Raw genomic sequence first — 15820 nt, 5'->3', positions numbered from 1 at the left:
GGAAATTGCCACACCCTGAAATTTTTCCTTCTGTTCCCAAATTTCTAAAATTGCAGTAACTTACAATTTCAGCTAAGCATTTACAAAAACAGTTTAGACATCCAATGAAAAAGAGCAAGTAAAGTGTAAATGGTTTTCAATATCTCGCTGTCTTTTTGAATTTCATTTTAGCATGAAGTTTTAAAAAATATTTTTTATTAATTTACCTGCAGTGCCAACACAAAATACCACCATGAAGAGATAAACCCAACACATAAAAATAAACATAAATACACCACCATATGACAAAATTGATTAATTTAAAAAAAAACCCTCTGTAAGATAGAATCAGTTTTCTAGCAAAGGAAACACATATTTTTATTTTCTTCTTTACCAGTGAATAAACCTGAACCTTCATTTCCCCCAAAGTAAGGTTATCAGGGATCTCATAACAAATCTTTCAAATATCTAAACTGAAACCCTGATGGTCTCAGGATATCAGATGCATTAAAGCAATTAATGATTGCCATATCTAATGTTTCACTCTTTCCAGTGCTAGAAATTTGCTTATGGGGGGCGGACAATGCTCTCATATTGCAACCAGACATAGCCACATCCCTGCAATGGTAAAACGTTCCCTCTTTCTCGTTCCCTCTCCGTCTGTGCAACTTGTCTCAACTAAAGAGGCAGTGCCATTTTGAGAAAATAAGTATTATTTGGTTGTAGTTTCCACAAAGGAGGACAAGGCACTGCAAAATGTAAGACTGTCAAGGCAAACATGACCAAATCAAAGCTAAAAACGCATATTGAAATCTAAATGCATGTTTCTTTGCCATGTTCCAAAGAGAAGACATTGTGGAATTCCTCCTGGACAGAAGGCTGAAATATAGGACATGTCCTGGAAAAGGAGGACATCTGGTCACCCTAAGTTTTCAGTACCAATGGACATAAGGTGATTGTGTTTGTGTGATCCTGTGGCTGTGCCGGTGTTTGTCTCTTTGCAGTTTTGAGGGTTCCTTTCCTAGGACATGTCCCCCTTTTTTTCAGAGCTAAAATTTCTGTCCAGATTTGGATTTTTAAAGTGTTCAGGCTTTCTTACAAGGTGGAAGTGAGCCATTAGGAAATAGAGCTCTGAAGGGGAGGAAGAGAGGCATGCCAAGATAAAGCAGGGTGGCCGAAACCCCCAAAGCAGCCAACCTCACCAGCTTCCAGCTGGGACAATCTTGCCACCCTCCTCCTCCATCCTAAGAGGAAGACCCATCAGGGAAGAAGACAGTGGAGACGAGAAAGGCACCCCACTGACATTGCCAGGATGGTGTCCGGACACAAGGAAAGTCTGTCTTTTTTGTTGTGTTGTACTGACTCATCTGAAAGGCAGTGGCTTTTCTTACAACTGCCTGGAGCTTATAGGATATTTAAAGTGAGACTTGTCATAGCGATAAGTAATTTAAAGTAATCCATCAGTAAAGGAGTCCCCCCCCCTTTTTTTTTTTTTGCTTTTCAAAATATGGTAACCCTAGTCTTCTCCTTTTGAGAAAAGTGGCAACCATGGGTAAATATGACAACTGGCTGGTGGATGGGCACGTTGACTCTGTCTCTGTGTGTTTGTGTTAAAGCACATCACAATCTGGGCAGTTCATTGCCCAAATGAAGGGTTTGTTGTTCTGGATGTCTTTCCCCCCCTTTTCTTTTGCATTGATGCTAATCCAGAGGGAGAACAGCTGCCAGGAGACACGTTTTAAGCCTAAGCAGTAAGGTCACTGCAGAGTGCGTTTTGGAAGGATTCTGGATCTGCAGTAGAAAAATAACCCTTTCCATATCAATGAAAGCCAGTCGCTGGTTACTCAGAGGAAGTGTTTGGGATTTTTTTTAAAAAATAGGGCGTTTCCATCATATTATACTCCCACCACCACCAATAACAAAATAAAAGCCATTGAGTAAAAAACAACACAAAACTAGTGCTGGGAAGTGGTGTAGAAATGAGAAAACACATTTTTGCAGAACACGTACACATACATGACCTGTCTAGGGATTTATGGGCAAACGTTATAGGCCAAAAACTTTTTAAATGTTTATTCCACAGCCTTTTGTTATTATGATTGAGTTGGATTTTACACTTCGCTTTTATGATCAGGGAGTTTCTGGTTTATTGGCTTGTGCTCACTCTGAGTAAAACAAGCAAGCAAAAGTGAATCTGGTGGCGCTTTGAAGGATATCCAGGAAAGATTTGTTGTGGAAAAGGTGGACAGCAATCTTGGGTGGACCAGTTCAGGAGCATTGACTATGCCAACCTTACATGAGTTAAATGCACCCAAGAATCCCCTGTAGTAGCATGGCAGGTGAGTCCAGTGGGAGATCTTTTTTCATGGAACCTCTGTTTTCCTGTCTACCCGTGTGGTTGTATTTGAATCCGGAGTTTGGAAAGTTAATTTTTGAAAGTAATTTGTTCCATTACTGGTTATAACATTTAAAAGAAAACACGTTGTTTTCATTACTTGTTGCTATGATGAAAACAAGCACATTGGCACATTACTACTTTTTCATTAATTACTGGTTTTTGTAGGGAACAGACCCTCTTAGGACTGATACAGTGACATCACTAGGGTTGCTGTCACCCCAGTGTGGTAACTCATGCTGTCACCCCCAGGCTATCTAGTACACCTTCCACCTGCCCCCCGCCTTCCAGTAAGGACTTTTAATGTGTTTTTAAGACTGTAAGTTCCTTTGGGTCCGAATCTTGGGAGAAAAACAGGATGATGATGATGATGATGATCGTGGTGGTGGCAGGGTGGGGGTTGGATGCTGCTGTTACTCAGCAGTCCCTTCTCAGGGTGACCAGATGTCTTTCTTTTCCAGGGCATGGTCTACATTTCAACTTTCTGCCCAGGATGACTTCCAAAATGTCCTCCATTTTGAACTTGAACAAGAAGCCCATTGAGTAACACCATATTTGCTGTCCTTTCCCCTCTGAGAAACAAATGTGCCCTGAACTTTAGAAGGATCCATCCTATCCCCCTATTTGCAGTGAGGACTGGATAATATAATATAATAAAATAAAAATAATAAAAGGATAATAAAATACAGTACAGCGAGCACTCCATATCCATGGATATTTTTTATCCTTGGATTCAACCATCCACAGCTTGAAAGTATTCAAAGATATATACCTTCCAACAGCAAACCTTGGGTTTTGCCATTTTATATAAGGGACACCATTTTATTATGCTACTGTATTTAATGGGACTTGAGCATCAATGGATTTCGGTATCCATGGGGGGACCTGGAACCAAACCCCAGTGGATACCAAGATCCCACTGTAATATAGCTGTAAATAAATCATATGAAATTATATTCACATTGGTGTTTCTAGCTTTTTGGGGGTAATATCCTACATATTTCTTCAGTGTCCTACATTTTGTGGTGCCTTGTTCTCCTTTGCAGTTATGACATCTGGTCACTCTGTCACTCCTGGGTTTGGCAGGGCTGCAGGCTGGGCAGCCAATAATCCTTTACTGGATGGCAGAGGGAAATGCCCAGGGGGGTGTATCTTGGGACAGACAATGATCGACCACCCCACTGGTGCCAGTGATCGACCGACCCTTCAAGGTGTCACTCGGGATGATCTGCATCTCCCATAGCCTGCTAGTTATGACCCTGGATTGATAAGAGATTGGCAGAAAATTAGAAAAATTGCCTATTAAAATGTCTTTTAAAATAACCTTTGGAAGTAAATAGAAATCCCTTATTCATCATAAGGAGCCAGTGTGGCATAGTGGTTTCAGTGTTGGACTATGACTCTGGAAACCACCGTTTGATTCCTGGCTCAGCCATGGAAACCCACCTTGGGCAAGTCACATTCTCTCAGCCTGAGGGGAAGGCAATGGCAAACCTCCTCTGAACAAATCTTGCCAAGAAAACCCCATAAAAGGGTCTCCATAAGTTGGAAACGGCTTGAAGGCATACAACACACACACACACACACTCACACACACATTCATCATACCAATAAAATCACTTGGGTCTTAGTCTTTACATGACTTTTGGACTGTGGCTCTCTCCCCTTCCCATTACTCCTGACAGTAACTATATATATATATGTCATGTAACTTGCCAATTCAAAGCTTCAGTTTGGGGATAATCAATGTATTGTCTAGTTCCATACAGCCCAGACCCTGACTCCAGTAGGCGTGCACTAAGATCCTTACCCCACTGACACTAGCTTGTGCGTGACACCTTCCCTGTAGTGCATTTTTGAGCAGGCCATATATGTCTCTCACCTTAACTAAAGCTTGAGAATGTCACTCTTTGGGACTACATTTCCCAGAATCCTCAGCTAGTAGCTGCAATGACGGAAGGATTCTGTAGTCCACAAATTCTCACCTTCCCAAGTTTGTACGCTTACTGAGAGCCAGTGTGGTGTAGTGGTTTGAGAACTGGAATATGGCACTGGGAGACCTCGATTCAAATCCTGGCTCAGCCAAGGAAACCCAGTGGGTAGTGTTGGGTAAGTCACCCTTTCCCAGATAGCAATGGCAAACCCCCTCTGAAGAAACTGGCCAAGAAAACCCCATGATAGCCTTAGGGTCGTCATAAATCAGAAACGGAGAGCCAGTGTAGTGTAGTTTGAGTGTTGGACTACAACTCTGGAGACCAAGGTTTGATTCCCTGCTCAGCCATGAAACCCTCAGGGTGACCTTGGGCAAGTTTCACTCTCTCAGCCTCTGGCAAAGGCAGAGGCAAAACCTCCTCTGAACAAATCTTGTCAAGAAAACCCCGTGATAGAGCTGCCATAAATTGGAAACAACTTGAAGGCACACAACAACAACAACCCTGACACATGCAGTCAAGTAAGGGCAGGCATGTAGCCTGGCAATATAATTTCCTGATTTTCTTAGTGCCACTTCTGGACCATCAGATAACAGGTATGCTAATGCCACTCTTCAAGGAGTAGAAATCTTTCCTCCCTCCCTTCCATCCACAGAGAAACTCTCCCAAGATAACCACAATCTCTGGGCAGGATCTAACTCTGAGCCAAGGCTTGAGTGTCTCAGGACTTCAGCCCCTCTTGTCATTTCGCAGGTGAAAACAGGGACACATTCGGCACACCCCCGTTTTATTACAAAAGCAGAGGTGTTGCAAATATGTCCCTGTTTTCTTGTTACGAAGCCTCCTGAGCCCCCTTTGCTTCCTGACTATGATGCCACGCTCTCTTCCGACTGCTGTTTCTGTTTACTCGGCACCCGCCTTCCCTCCACTGACTTAAAAGCTACAGCAGTGTTTGTTCTTAGTGGAATGACATGATTGTTACAACACAATGAGCTATCAATAGTTCAAAACAGACAGCAGCAGCTACATTGTGTGAAAAATTTCAGGGTTTGTACTGCATCGGGTGGGAGAGGGGGACATTATGCAGATGGCATTTGACTGTAACTCCCAGCATCCCTTACATTGGCTATGCTAGCTTGGGCTGCAGCTCCAAAATATCTGGAGGACCACAGAATTCCTCATTCTTAGCACATTGCCTTGGCATTCATCGTATGTTGGTCCGTGCATGTGCATACGTTCCTACTCAGAGATTTGGTTTGCAGAGGCCCAAATCAATGAACTAAACCCTGAAGGATGACAACACTTACTATCCTATACTAATATTATTTTTAATGCAAAAATAGGTAATTGAATCATCAGAGACTCCCCAGAAATAAATGCCAGAAAGTGAGTTATCCCTGATTCTACTTGGTCATTGTGAGAACTTTAACTACAACTACAAGTATATCTAAACCTTAAGATTTCTTCTACCCTTCGCACCCCTTTCTCCTTTGGTGCTATGCATATTTTCTTTTCTTCTCTTTTAGATTGCAAGTCTGAGCACAAGATACTGACCTTTTTTTAAAATTAATTGGGTGTAAGCCTCCTTGGGAGGCTTTTTGGCTGTCAAGCAGGATAAAAATACTTTCAATTAATAAATAAAAATGTTTGGAGCCTATTCAGCTGCAACAAGAACATGTGATTTCCAGAAATTTGTAGCCAAAGTAGTAATAATGAAGATTGCATCTGAATACATGTGGGGTGCCTTTTCTTTCCTTCTCAGTATATTATTTCCGTCAAACATTATTTGGACCCTCATCTTTTCTTAGCAAGACTTCAGGAAAGCCAGCAACAATCAATTAGAGCAATTAAAGCCATAAAGCTATAAAAAGAACAACAGAGTAAAAGGAAAAAAAGAGAGTGAAAAAGCAAAAGCACCAGAGGTTAAAAGACTAATCAAAAGACTAATCCAATAAGTGAATTACAATAGCTTCCGACAGAATTAAAAAATTTAACCAAGACGCTCCTTAAAAAAAGGAAGGCCTTTACAATTCAGGAAAATGCTATTGGAAAAGCTTTCTTTACAAGTTCCAGTGCTATCCTAAGAGTACACTGTAGAAATAATGCAGTTTGACACCACTTTAACTGCTATGATGCCATCCTACAGAATCCTGGGATTTGTAATTTTATGCAGCACCAACACTCTTTGGCAGAGAAAGCTAAAGGCCTTATAAAACTACAGATCCCAGGATTTGACAGGATGGAACTATGGCATTTAAAGTCATGTCCCAGGGCTTTAGCTAAAAGGGTCTGTGTGGAAATTAAGGCACTGCCCCCTCAAATAAGAATTCTGCCCCCCCAGTGAAATTTTCCTCCAGTCCCCAAATCTCTAGCATTGCAGTCACTTAAAACTTGAGTAGAACATATAGAAATAGAGTTTAGCCGTCCAAAGAAAAGGGGTAGGCAGAGTTAGCAAAGGAATGCCAACAGAGGAAATATGAGTGTTCTAGGTGTCTGAATGGTTTTCAGTGTCTCCTTCTCTTCAATGCTAGAAATTGGAGGGGGGGGTTGAAGGAACATTTGACTGGGGGACAGAATTCTTATTTGGAGGGCAATTTATAACCCCTTGTAGCTATACCCCTGTGTCTCCCTCCTCCAGGGTGGCCAGATGTCCTACTTTCCAACCTTCTGTCCAGGAGGAATGCCAAAATGTCCTCCATTTTGAGCAAGGCAAAAAAGCATGAATTTATATTTCATATTAGTGTTTTTAGCTCTTATTTCATCATGTCCTGCATTTTTTCTTTGAATGCCTTACATTTTGTGGTGCCTTACCCTCTTTTGAAGTTAGGATATCTGGTCACCTTGCCCTCACCCCTTGGGCCCTTGTAAAGTCCCTAAGGCAGGAGTAGGCAAAGGGCAGTCCTCCAGATGTTTCTGAACTGCAACTCCCAATGTTTCTCTCCATGGGCTGTTCTGGTGATGGCAGCTGCAGTCCAGCTACATCTGGAGAGCCTCACTTCATTGACCCCTCTGCCAGGGCTATATTTGGACCCAACAAATTTGACTCAGTGCAATGACTTATACCACCTCAAGGCCAAGTGCAGATAGCTTTAATTTCCTGAGGGCTTAAGCTCTTGGGCAAGATACCTTAAATAATGTCCCCTGCGTTACGTTTGGCCTGTATTTTGGGTTGCATTTCCAATAGCTGAGATGCAAAATGGGAGAATGCTTAACAGAAATTCTTTTAATGGTCACACATTGTCTTGGAGCCCTCTACCCATATTTTCCAGAAAGAGAGCATGGGAGACATGACCTTGGGTTTTAGGGGGGGTCTTCTATAATTCAGGGTGGCCTGAGACATGTTGCTTCCAGAGGGATGGTAGATAAAGCCTTGCCATTCCACTGTTCAGCCAAATGCAGCCAAGTAAGTGTTTTGGGCAGGAGGACTGCCAAAAAAAATTCACTTAACCCAAGATAATTGACCTCAGGTTTTTCCTAGGTTTTCCTAAAAGATTTGCATTGTTGGCTGTGTGAAAAACTGATACAAATAGATAAAACGGGATAAAACTCTGCATGCCTTGAACGTGCGTTGAATACATCTGCATCATCAGCTCCATCTTTATTCACAGTACTGACACATGTGAGCAACAGACGTCACAGAGATGCACAGAGATATGGTTCTGGTAAAAAAAATAATGTGAACAACAAAAGTGGAATGTGTGTGAGAGATTATTTGCATTGTTGCACTAAAAACAACAATGCCTGAATGACTCCAAGGGTTTCACTTTGCCATAAAATGCACTGGATGGCCTTGTACAAGTCACACTCTCTCAGCTTCAGGATAAGGCAATGATAAACCTCATCTGAACAAATCTTGCCTTAGGGTCACCATTAAGTTGGAAATGACTTGAAGGCACACAACAACAACAACAACAACAACAACGGGATAGGCCACCACATCTCAGAGCAGCATGTGGAGGGTGTATGAAGGGCACTTTGCCTGGCATTCATAAATCTTTCTCTTGCTCCTTCCCTCCCCTCCCCTTCTCTTTATTTTTATCCTTCCCTTTCTCCAGACTGGGGCTCAAAGGGGCTTACAAAAGACAGAAAGTTACAATTAAAAATATATTGTGGTTGAGTATTAAACTAACAACAGAATCAAAACTGTTTAAAAGATTACTTTAAAACAAAGACTAAAAACAGTGTAGCTGTTTATCAGTGTCTTAGTGCTGCCTCTCCCATTGCCACAGATTTTCCTGCTTAAGGTGGCCACTCCACTTTGCCTAATTGTAGGGTTGGCTTTGCTTTCACCCAACACCATTCTTTGTGCTTTTCACTGCAAATTAAAGACTCTTATTTCCTGAAGCATTTGCTGGCCTGCATAGGATTTTTTTTTTTTTTGGTACTGTGATTGGCTGTGAGGTTTTTAAAAAGCACTATATTGTAGATTTTTTTTTTTAAAAAAAAAAAACCCCACCCTATTTTCATTGTCCTGAGCACTTGGCCTTGAATGGCACCTGACAAGTATTATAATAAATGGATAAAAATGGTACAGTACAGAAAACAAAGAGCTGTGAATATCTGATGGAAGGGATCAATGGATTCCCTCCAGCAGGGAGAGGAATCAGTACATTATAACAATAAATGAAGACTTATGCAACATTGTTTTCAGGAGCAATTAGCAGTCATCATCAAAGGACGATTGGTACTGGAAGGCACCTTGAAAAATTTGTCACTTTGCAGTGAGTCAAGGTAATTTCACCCAAATCGCTCCTGGCTTGCTGTTTATCCAAGGTGCTTCTAGCAACAAGGGATGATTTTCACAGTGGGGAAGGGTTCTTTAAAAAGATCTTCTATTTGGTACCCAAGTCGATTCCTACTCATTGACCCTTAGGTGGTCCTAGGGAGCAACGAACTCTCTTTCTATAAATTTCACAGTGTTAAATCCTTCCTCCACCCAGCATCCCTCCTCATGGCTCAGGCCAGAAAGCAACTCAGTTCCTTCAACTTTTTTCCTTCTTGCTTTTTTGATGTAAAGATTTCTTCCCTTCTTTGCCCCTCCTTTCTTTTCTGATTTTTGTTGATTTTGTCTGATGATGTATTGGGTTTCTCATATGGGTTGTTGTTGTGTGCCCCCAAGTTCTTTCTGATTTATGTTGACCCTAAGGTTATCACAGGTTTTTCCGGAGCAGAGAGACTGGGACTTGACCAAAGTCACCCAATGGGTTTCCATGGCTGAGCAGGGAATCAAACCCTGATCTCTATAGTCATGCTCCAATGCTCAAACCACTACACCATGGTGGATCCTGGGAACCCAAATATAAACTGCCTATGCAAGTTTCTGTGTTGGAGTGTGGATGCACGCAGAGACATTCAGCAAATTATCCAAAGGGGAGCTCTGCCATGCCAGATGCAGGAAGGGGAAAAAAGGGGGATATTGGGAAAACCCAACAACAAAGCAGGACAGAATAACTGGATGGCTCTCATGGTGTAGTGGTTTGAGTGTTGGACTACACCTCTGGAGACTAGGGTTCAATTCCCAGCTGAGCCATGAAACCCACTGGGTAACCTTGGTCAAGCCTCAGGGGAAGGCAATGGTAAATCTCCTCTGGACAAATCTTGCCAAGAAAACCCTATGATAAGTTTGCCTTAGGGTTGCCATAAGTCAGACATGACTTGAAGGCACACAACAACAATATTAAATGAAACTATAGACTCATAGAATCATAGGCGTGGTACAGACCACCCAAATGCGCCGTGCTGGTGCCGATTTTAGGGTTAGGGACTGCACAGCAACCGCATGGTTCCTAACCCTAACATGGCGGCGTAACAATGGTGGCATCTCATGTACATGGGCACCACCACTGTGACGTAAGCACCACGCAGCGTCTGCATGGCGCCATGCATTGCTTATGTCACAAGTGTGCCATTGGTGCACTCGTGATGTCCACCCTGCAGTGCAAAAGGAACCCAGTTTTTGGGGTTCTTCTTCCTCTGGAGGGAAGCTGTCTGGTTTGGCGACTGTGGCTTCCTTCTGGAGGGAATTAGGCCACTGGCAGTCCTCCCTTTTGGGGCGGTCTGTCCCATGCCACAGAGTTGGAAGATACCTTGATTGCTATCCAATCCAACCCCATACTGCCATGCAAGAATACACAATCAAAGCACCCTTGACAGATGGCCATCCAGCCTCTGTTTAAAAACCTCCAAAGAAGAATTACCCATAGAACAATTAAAGGGATGGTTGTCCAGAAGTACCCACCACAGGCGGATGAATCAAAGAGCTCATTTCTAGGCAGTGGCAGCTGGTGGTTTTGACGTAAGTAGGGTAGTGAATCTGTTATGGATTTTAGTTTTAACTGTAAAGAAGCTAATTGATTCAAGCGATGGGATCTGGCCTCTTGAGTAGCTCATTGAAAGTTTGGACTCAGATCCAATGTGGATTCACCACCCCTCTGACAGAGAATTCACAGCTGGCTTCCAGGCTAGCCCAAGATGTTTTATGTCCCCTGGCGCAGGGCTAGATCCTCCTCTTGTAGGGCTGCCCAGAGCATTTATGGGGCTGGGAACAGGTGTGATGTGAGGGAGTCCTGCTATTGGCTTGTACATGCATGGGAAAGGGACCTCTGGGGTGCAACATAATATGGCTGTGTTCATTCCTCAAGCACCACAACCCACCCTCAGTAAACAAATATGAGAATAAAAACGGAACACAACAACTTGCTAAACCATTCATGATAACCCAGTTTAGCCACCCAAAGTGTCTAATCACACAGGTGGCCCCCAGCATCCCCCCAGCCAGTTTCTAACAACCCAGTGAGATTGCCCTTATCTATCCAAACCACACACACAGACACACACACACGTACGTCCCAGAAGGTCATTTTTTGTGCCTTTAGCAACAGACTGCCTCTGCCCTTCATGCCCTGAGCAGCATTTTCACGGCATGGAATTAATGTTCCGTCCTTTTGCAAAACGTGTGCCGTATGATTAAAGGACGAAGCAGAGAAAGCAGAGAAGGCAAAGACTGAGGGAGAATAGTGGTGGTGGTCAGGCTATCCAGGCCATCACTAGCAGAGAGAGCCCTGCCATTCGATAGAGTGAAGGAGCTGCCTCAGGCAGCAAGGTTTGGGGATCACCAATGGATAGCAAATAGTGATTATTCTGTCTGTATTAAGTAAAAAACAACCATGTGAAGAACTTGTGGGAAGGGTTTTTTGGTGTGTTTTTTTTGTCTCAGGTTCCAAAATAACTTCACTGGCTTTGTGCTGTAGGGGGAAGACCCAATTTGCAGCTCTGCCTCTGGCAGCAAAATAACTTATGTCTGCTCTGATAACTGGGCATCCAGTTGAACGTGGGCCCAGATTCCATTCAGTACACATTCTCCCTTAGTGGCTATGAGGGGATTGAGGAGTCCTACTGACCAAAACTGCTCTTCCAAAAAACAAACCTGCCCTTTTGAAAACTTCAGTACAACTATGACTATTAGTTCCAGCTATACATGTGGCATTTCTCTATTAGTGGATAATGGGAGAGCCAGTGTAGTGTAGTAGTTTGAGCACTGGACTAAGACTCTGAAGACCAAGGTTCAAATCCCAGCTCAGCCATGTAAACCCACTTGGGCACGTCACTCTCTCTCAGCCTTAAAAGATGGCAGTGGCAACCACTCTCTGAAGAGACCTGTCAAGAAAACTCTATGATAGCTCCACCTTAGGATCACCATGTGTTGGAAATAACCTGAAGACACACAACAACAAGAACAACAACAGAGATACCTGGTTTGTCCATCTTTGAGCAGCATCCTTACTTTTTATGGTTCCTCAAGAAGCTTTTGAGCAGGGCTAGGGAATGATGGACTATAATTTTTACTGATGGGAACCGCAATCTAAAAACGTCTGGAAGGCCAGAAGCTTCTATCTGCCCTCTACCACCCTGGTACTTTTCAACTTGTAGTGTGAATTAAAGGACTCCAGCTTGCCATTCTTGTCATTCAAACACACATTGCAGGAGTGATGCAGTGGCTCTACACGTTATGCCAGGTGGTGTGTTGAAGCACATTTTACTGCTGTTCAGTAAACTCTAAAGCATTTTCCCAGGAAAATAGGCAGCAATACGTTAAGGGCTATTAAACAGCAAAAGAGCAGCAGTTCTGCCAGCATCACAGCATTGCCAAAGGACAGAAGTCAATGTTCCAGATTGCTAGAGTCCCAGAGTTTCTGTCTACCTCACTGGCAGTGATGGATCCTCTAAGTTTTGGCTTCCAGCCCCACTTCCCTTGACTGCATCGGCTAGGCGAGGTCCAAGGAGAGCTTTTTGTCCTAGTCTTACATGTTTCCCTTTCTGAAACCAAGCCGCTTTTGAAAAAACCATCTCCAAAAGCACTTACCAACATCACCTTTTCCTCTTTTTTGCACCAGGACAGGAGTCAAATCATGCTGCTCAGCCTGGGATCTGACTTCAGAAAAATGAGAGGGTTTTTCTTTTGATGTTGTGGGAAGGGGGTGTCTTCACAACCCCAAAAACGGTTGGTACCTTTCTCTTCCAGGAATAAGGGTCAGAGCATTGCTGCCCAGCCAGGATCTGACTTCAAAAATGGAGAGGGTTTTTCTTGTGGTGGGAAGAGGGTGTCTTCACAACCTAAACCAGGGAATGGGGGAAGTGGCAGGCGTGGGACCTAAGTGAAGAACGAAGAGCCAAGAATCCCTACTCTTCCTCTTTCTCTGCTGCTTTTTGTGGTTGCCTTCTTGCGATCAGGTCAAGGGAAGTGAGGAAGAAGAGGAGGAGGGGGGTGTTGGTGTGGCAGGTCAGTTTTAAGCCCAAGGGATGGATGAGGGTCCATATTAATAAATGTGGACCTCATCCATCCCTTGTGTTAAAAACTGATCTGATGCACCAACACCCCCTCCTCCTCCTCTTCTTCTTCTTCCTCACTGCCCTGGCCCAAATAAATAAATAAATTAGGGACCCCTGTCCCTCCTTCAGGTTTAAAACTAACCTGCTGCACCACCATCCCTCATCTTCCTCAGTCCCCTTGCCCAAATGAATGAATGAAGTGAGGCTGGAAGCCAAGGCTAATAGGATCCACCACTGCCAGTGAGGCAGGCAGAAACTCTGGGACTCTAGCAACCCTGACTTCTGTCCTCTCGCAATGCTGGCAGAATCATCCATTCATTAATGAATTAGGACACCCCCCATCCTTTCCATCCCTTGGGTCCAAAGCTGATCCACCCCATTCCTCCTCTTCCTCATGAATGAATCAATGGGGAGCCTAGCCCCATCTCTCCCCCCACTGTCTGGACTTGCTTCATTCCTTCCTGAAGCAAGTCTCAACAGTGTGTGGGGGGCAGGTGAGAGATGGGGCTGAGGAACTAGGTCAGTCCAGAGGACAAGCCATGCAAGCAGGGAAACTTTCCGCCCAGCTGCTCGCCTCTGCCTCTCCATCCCTTCCCCGCCCCTCTCCTGCATCCCGTCTCCCCCAGCAACCGCATCCTTGGGATGAAGGAGGAGTGGTACCCAAGGCTCAGCCTGGCTGGCTGGCTGGCTGACTCACCTGGCTTGCCTAGGCTGGGGAGCCCAGAGGGGCTGGCTGCTGGGGGCTTCTTCTGCTTCTTTTTCTTCTGCTGCTGCTGGGCTCTCTGTGCTCTGAAGAAGTCCCACATCCAGGAGGGGAGGGGAGGGGAGCAGGGGAAGGCCGCCCACTCCAGGGGAAGATGGGCAACTCTTCCTGGCCAATAGAGAGGATAGGGCTGGCCCAGATGGAGATGGAGGGGTGGGCGATGATGTCATAATGGAGGGATGCAGGAGGCGATGCTGGTGGGATGATACCAGGCTCTGACTACAGCCTCCCTTCCAGCCTTCTTGCTTTCTGGGAACAGTGTGTGTGTGTGTGTGTGTGTGTGTGTGTGTATGTTTTCTTGCTGCCTTGTATTCATCAACACCCCCAAATCCACCAAACAGTAACACCTTTACTGGGCCAGCCCAAAGGCATAATATTACATGCTGCAAGTTTTTGAAGCTCCACTGGCTTCTTCATCAGGCAAAGGTGTTACCAACCAAAATAGGAGGGGGGGAAATTGAAGATGCTAGATTTCACCTCCCTCCTTGCTGTTTGGTTTTTAAAATCTTGCCTGATGAAGAAACCAGTCGAGCTTGGAAAGCATGCAACATGTAATATTGTGCATTTGGGTTGTCTCCGTAAAGGTATCACTGGTGGATTTTTGGATGTTGTTGGATTTGCTATATGGCCAACACATGGCTACCCCTGAATGTTTTCTTGAATTTATTAGTTATACATGGGAAACTCCCCCTCTTCCTCCTCTTCCTCTCTGAGAAAGAAGAAGGTTGGTGAGCAAGAGACCTGGGTTCAAACTTCCTTCTGTGAGTAGGAGAGGTGGGTGCAGGGTGGAATGAATAGAAACTGGTGGAAAGAAAAGTCCTATATGTATGTATGTACCTATGTGAACCAAAGTGGCCTAGTGGTTTGAATGATGGACTATGACTTGTGAGACCAGGGTTCAGATTCTGGCTTGGCCATGTAAACCCACTGCATGACTTTGGTCAAGTCACATGCTCTCAGCCTCAGGGGAAGGCAATGGCAAACCCCTTCTGAACAAATCTTGCCAAGAAAACTCCACGATAGTGGTCACTTTAAGCTTATCATAAGTTGGAAATGACTTGAAGGCACACAACAAACAAACTTGCATGTATATGTGAGCCAGCATGGACTTGTGGTGTGAGCATAGGACTATGACTCCGGAGGCCAAGGTTCGAATAAATCGAATTATTTAAAAATAATGGGCAAGTCCCAGACATATCAAGTCATCACTGAAGCACTTCCAATTAACAACAACAGCAAAGCAGTTCTATATAATGTCCAGGTCAGCAGAGTGTAAGGGGAGGGTTTGTCCCCTTTCCCAAAAGCTTGGTAGTGAAGGTTGATGATGGTGATGACATCTTACCATTTATAGAAATGCCATCAGCTCTGATACCGGTGGGATACATGGCAGCACATAAAGACTGGAAGTGATTTCATAGAAATGACATCAACATGGTCTGAGAATGTTTAAGTGATGACCTGATGGGAATGCTGTCTATAAGGAGCACTTTTACGGCAACTCGGCTTGTCTGGGACTCATCCATTTTTAAAATGATTTACAGCACTTTGTATGTCTCCTCCCATAAAACAATGAGAATTGTAGCAAATAGCTAGCAGAGCTGGTAGGGTAAAGGAAACTGCACCCCGAAACATCTACATTTCTCAAGAAGAAAATAGGATCGGTGGCACAGGATAGAATAACAGAGTTTTCCATGTGTTTTGGGCAACCACTCCCATCGACTCCAGCAAACATGTCTTATAACTAGGGACTGGGCGAGGACTCTATTCCAAAACATTCAGAACAGCAATCCTGGAATCCTGGAAACCCCAGCCATCTTGGCCAATGGGCAGTGATTCTAGGAACTGTAGTCCAAAACATCTGAAGGCCCACCAATTGAGAACCACTGTCCAGAAGGCACCAGGAGGTAGACAACATGGTGTCCT

The 15820-nt window shown here is 44.1% G+C and overlaps 1 protein-coding gene across 1 annotated transcript in view; it reads right to left on the bottom strand.

Moving 5' to 3' along the window:
* The window catches only part of LOC149322816 (leucine-rich repeat neuronal protein 1-like), a 41195-nt gene extending 27265 nt beyond the window's left edge, over positions 1 to 13930 (bottom strand). Inside the window, exon 1 of the mRNA XM_089483289.1 lies at positions 13832 to 13930. The gene's annotated coding sequence lies outside the window, so the exon portion shown is untranslated. The remainder of the gene's footprint in view (positions 1 to 13831) is intronic.
* Positions 13931 to 15820: the final 1890 nt, after the last annotated feature.

Source organism: Sceloporus occidentalis, unplaced genomic scaffold, assembly GCF_023333645.1.
Source record: "Sceloporus occidentalis isolate IW3139 unplaced genomic scaffold, rSceOcc1.0.p SCAF_1, whole genome shotgun sequence".
NCBI classification, from domain to species: Eukaryota; Metazoa; Chordata; class Lepidosauria; order Squamata; family Phrynosomatidae; genus Sceloporus; species Sceloporus occidentalis.
The sequence above is the reverse complement of the archived record's forward strand: the minus strand, read 5'-3'. Positions and strand labels throughout refer to the sequence as shown.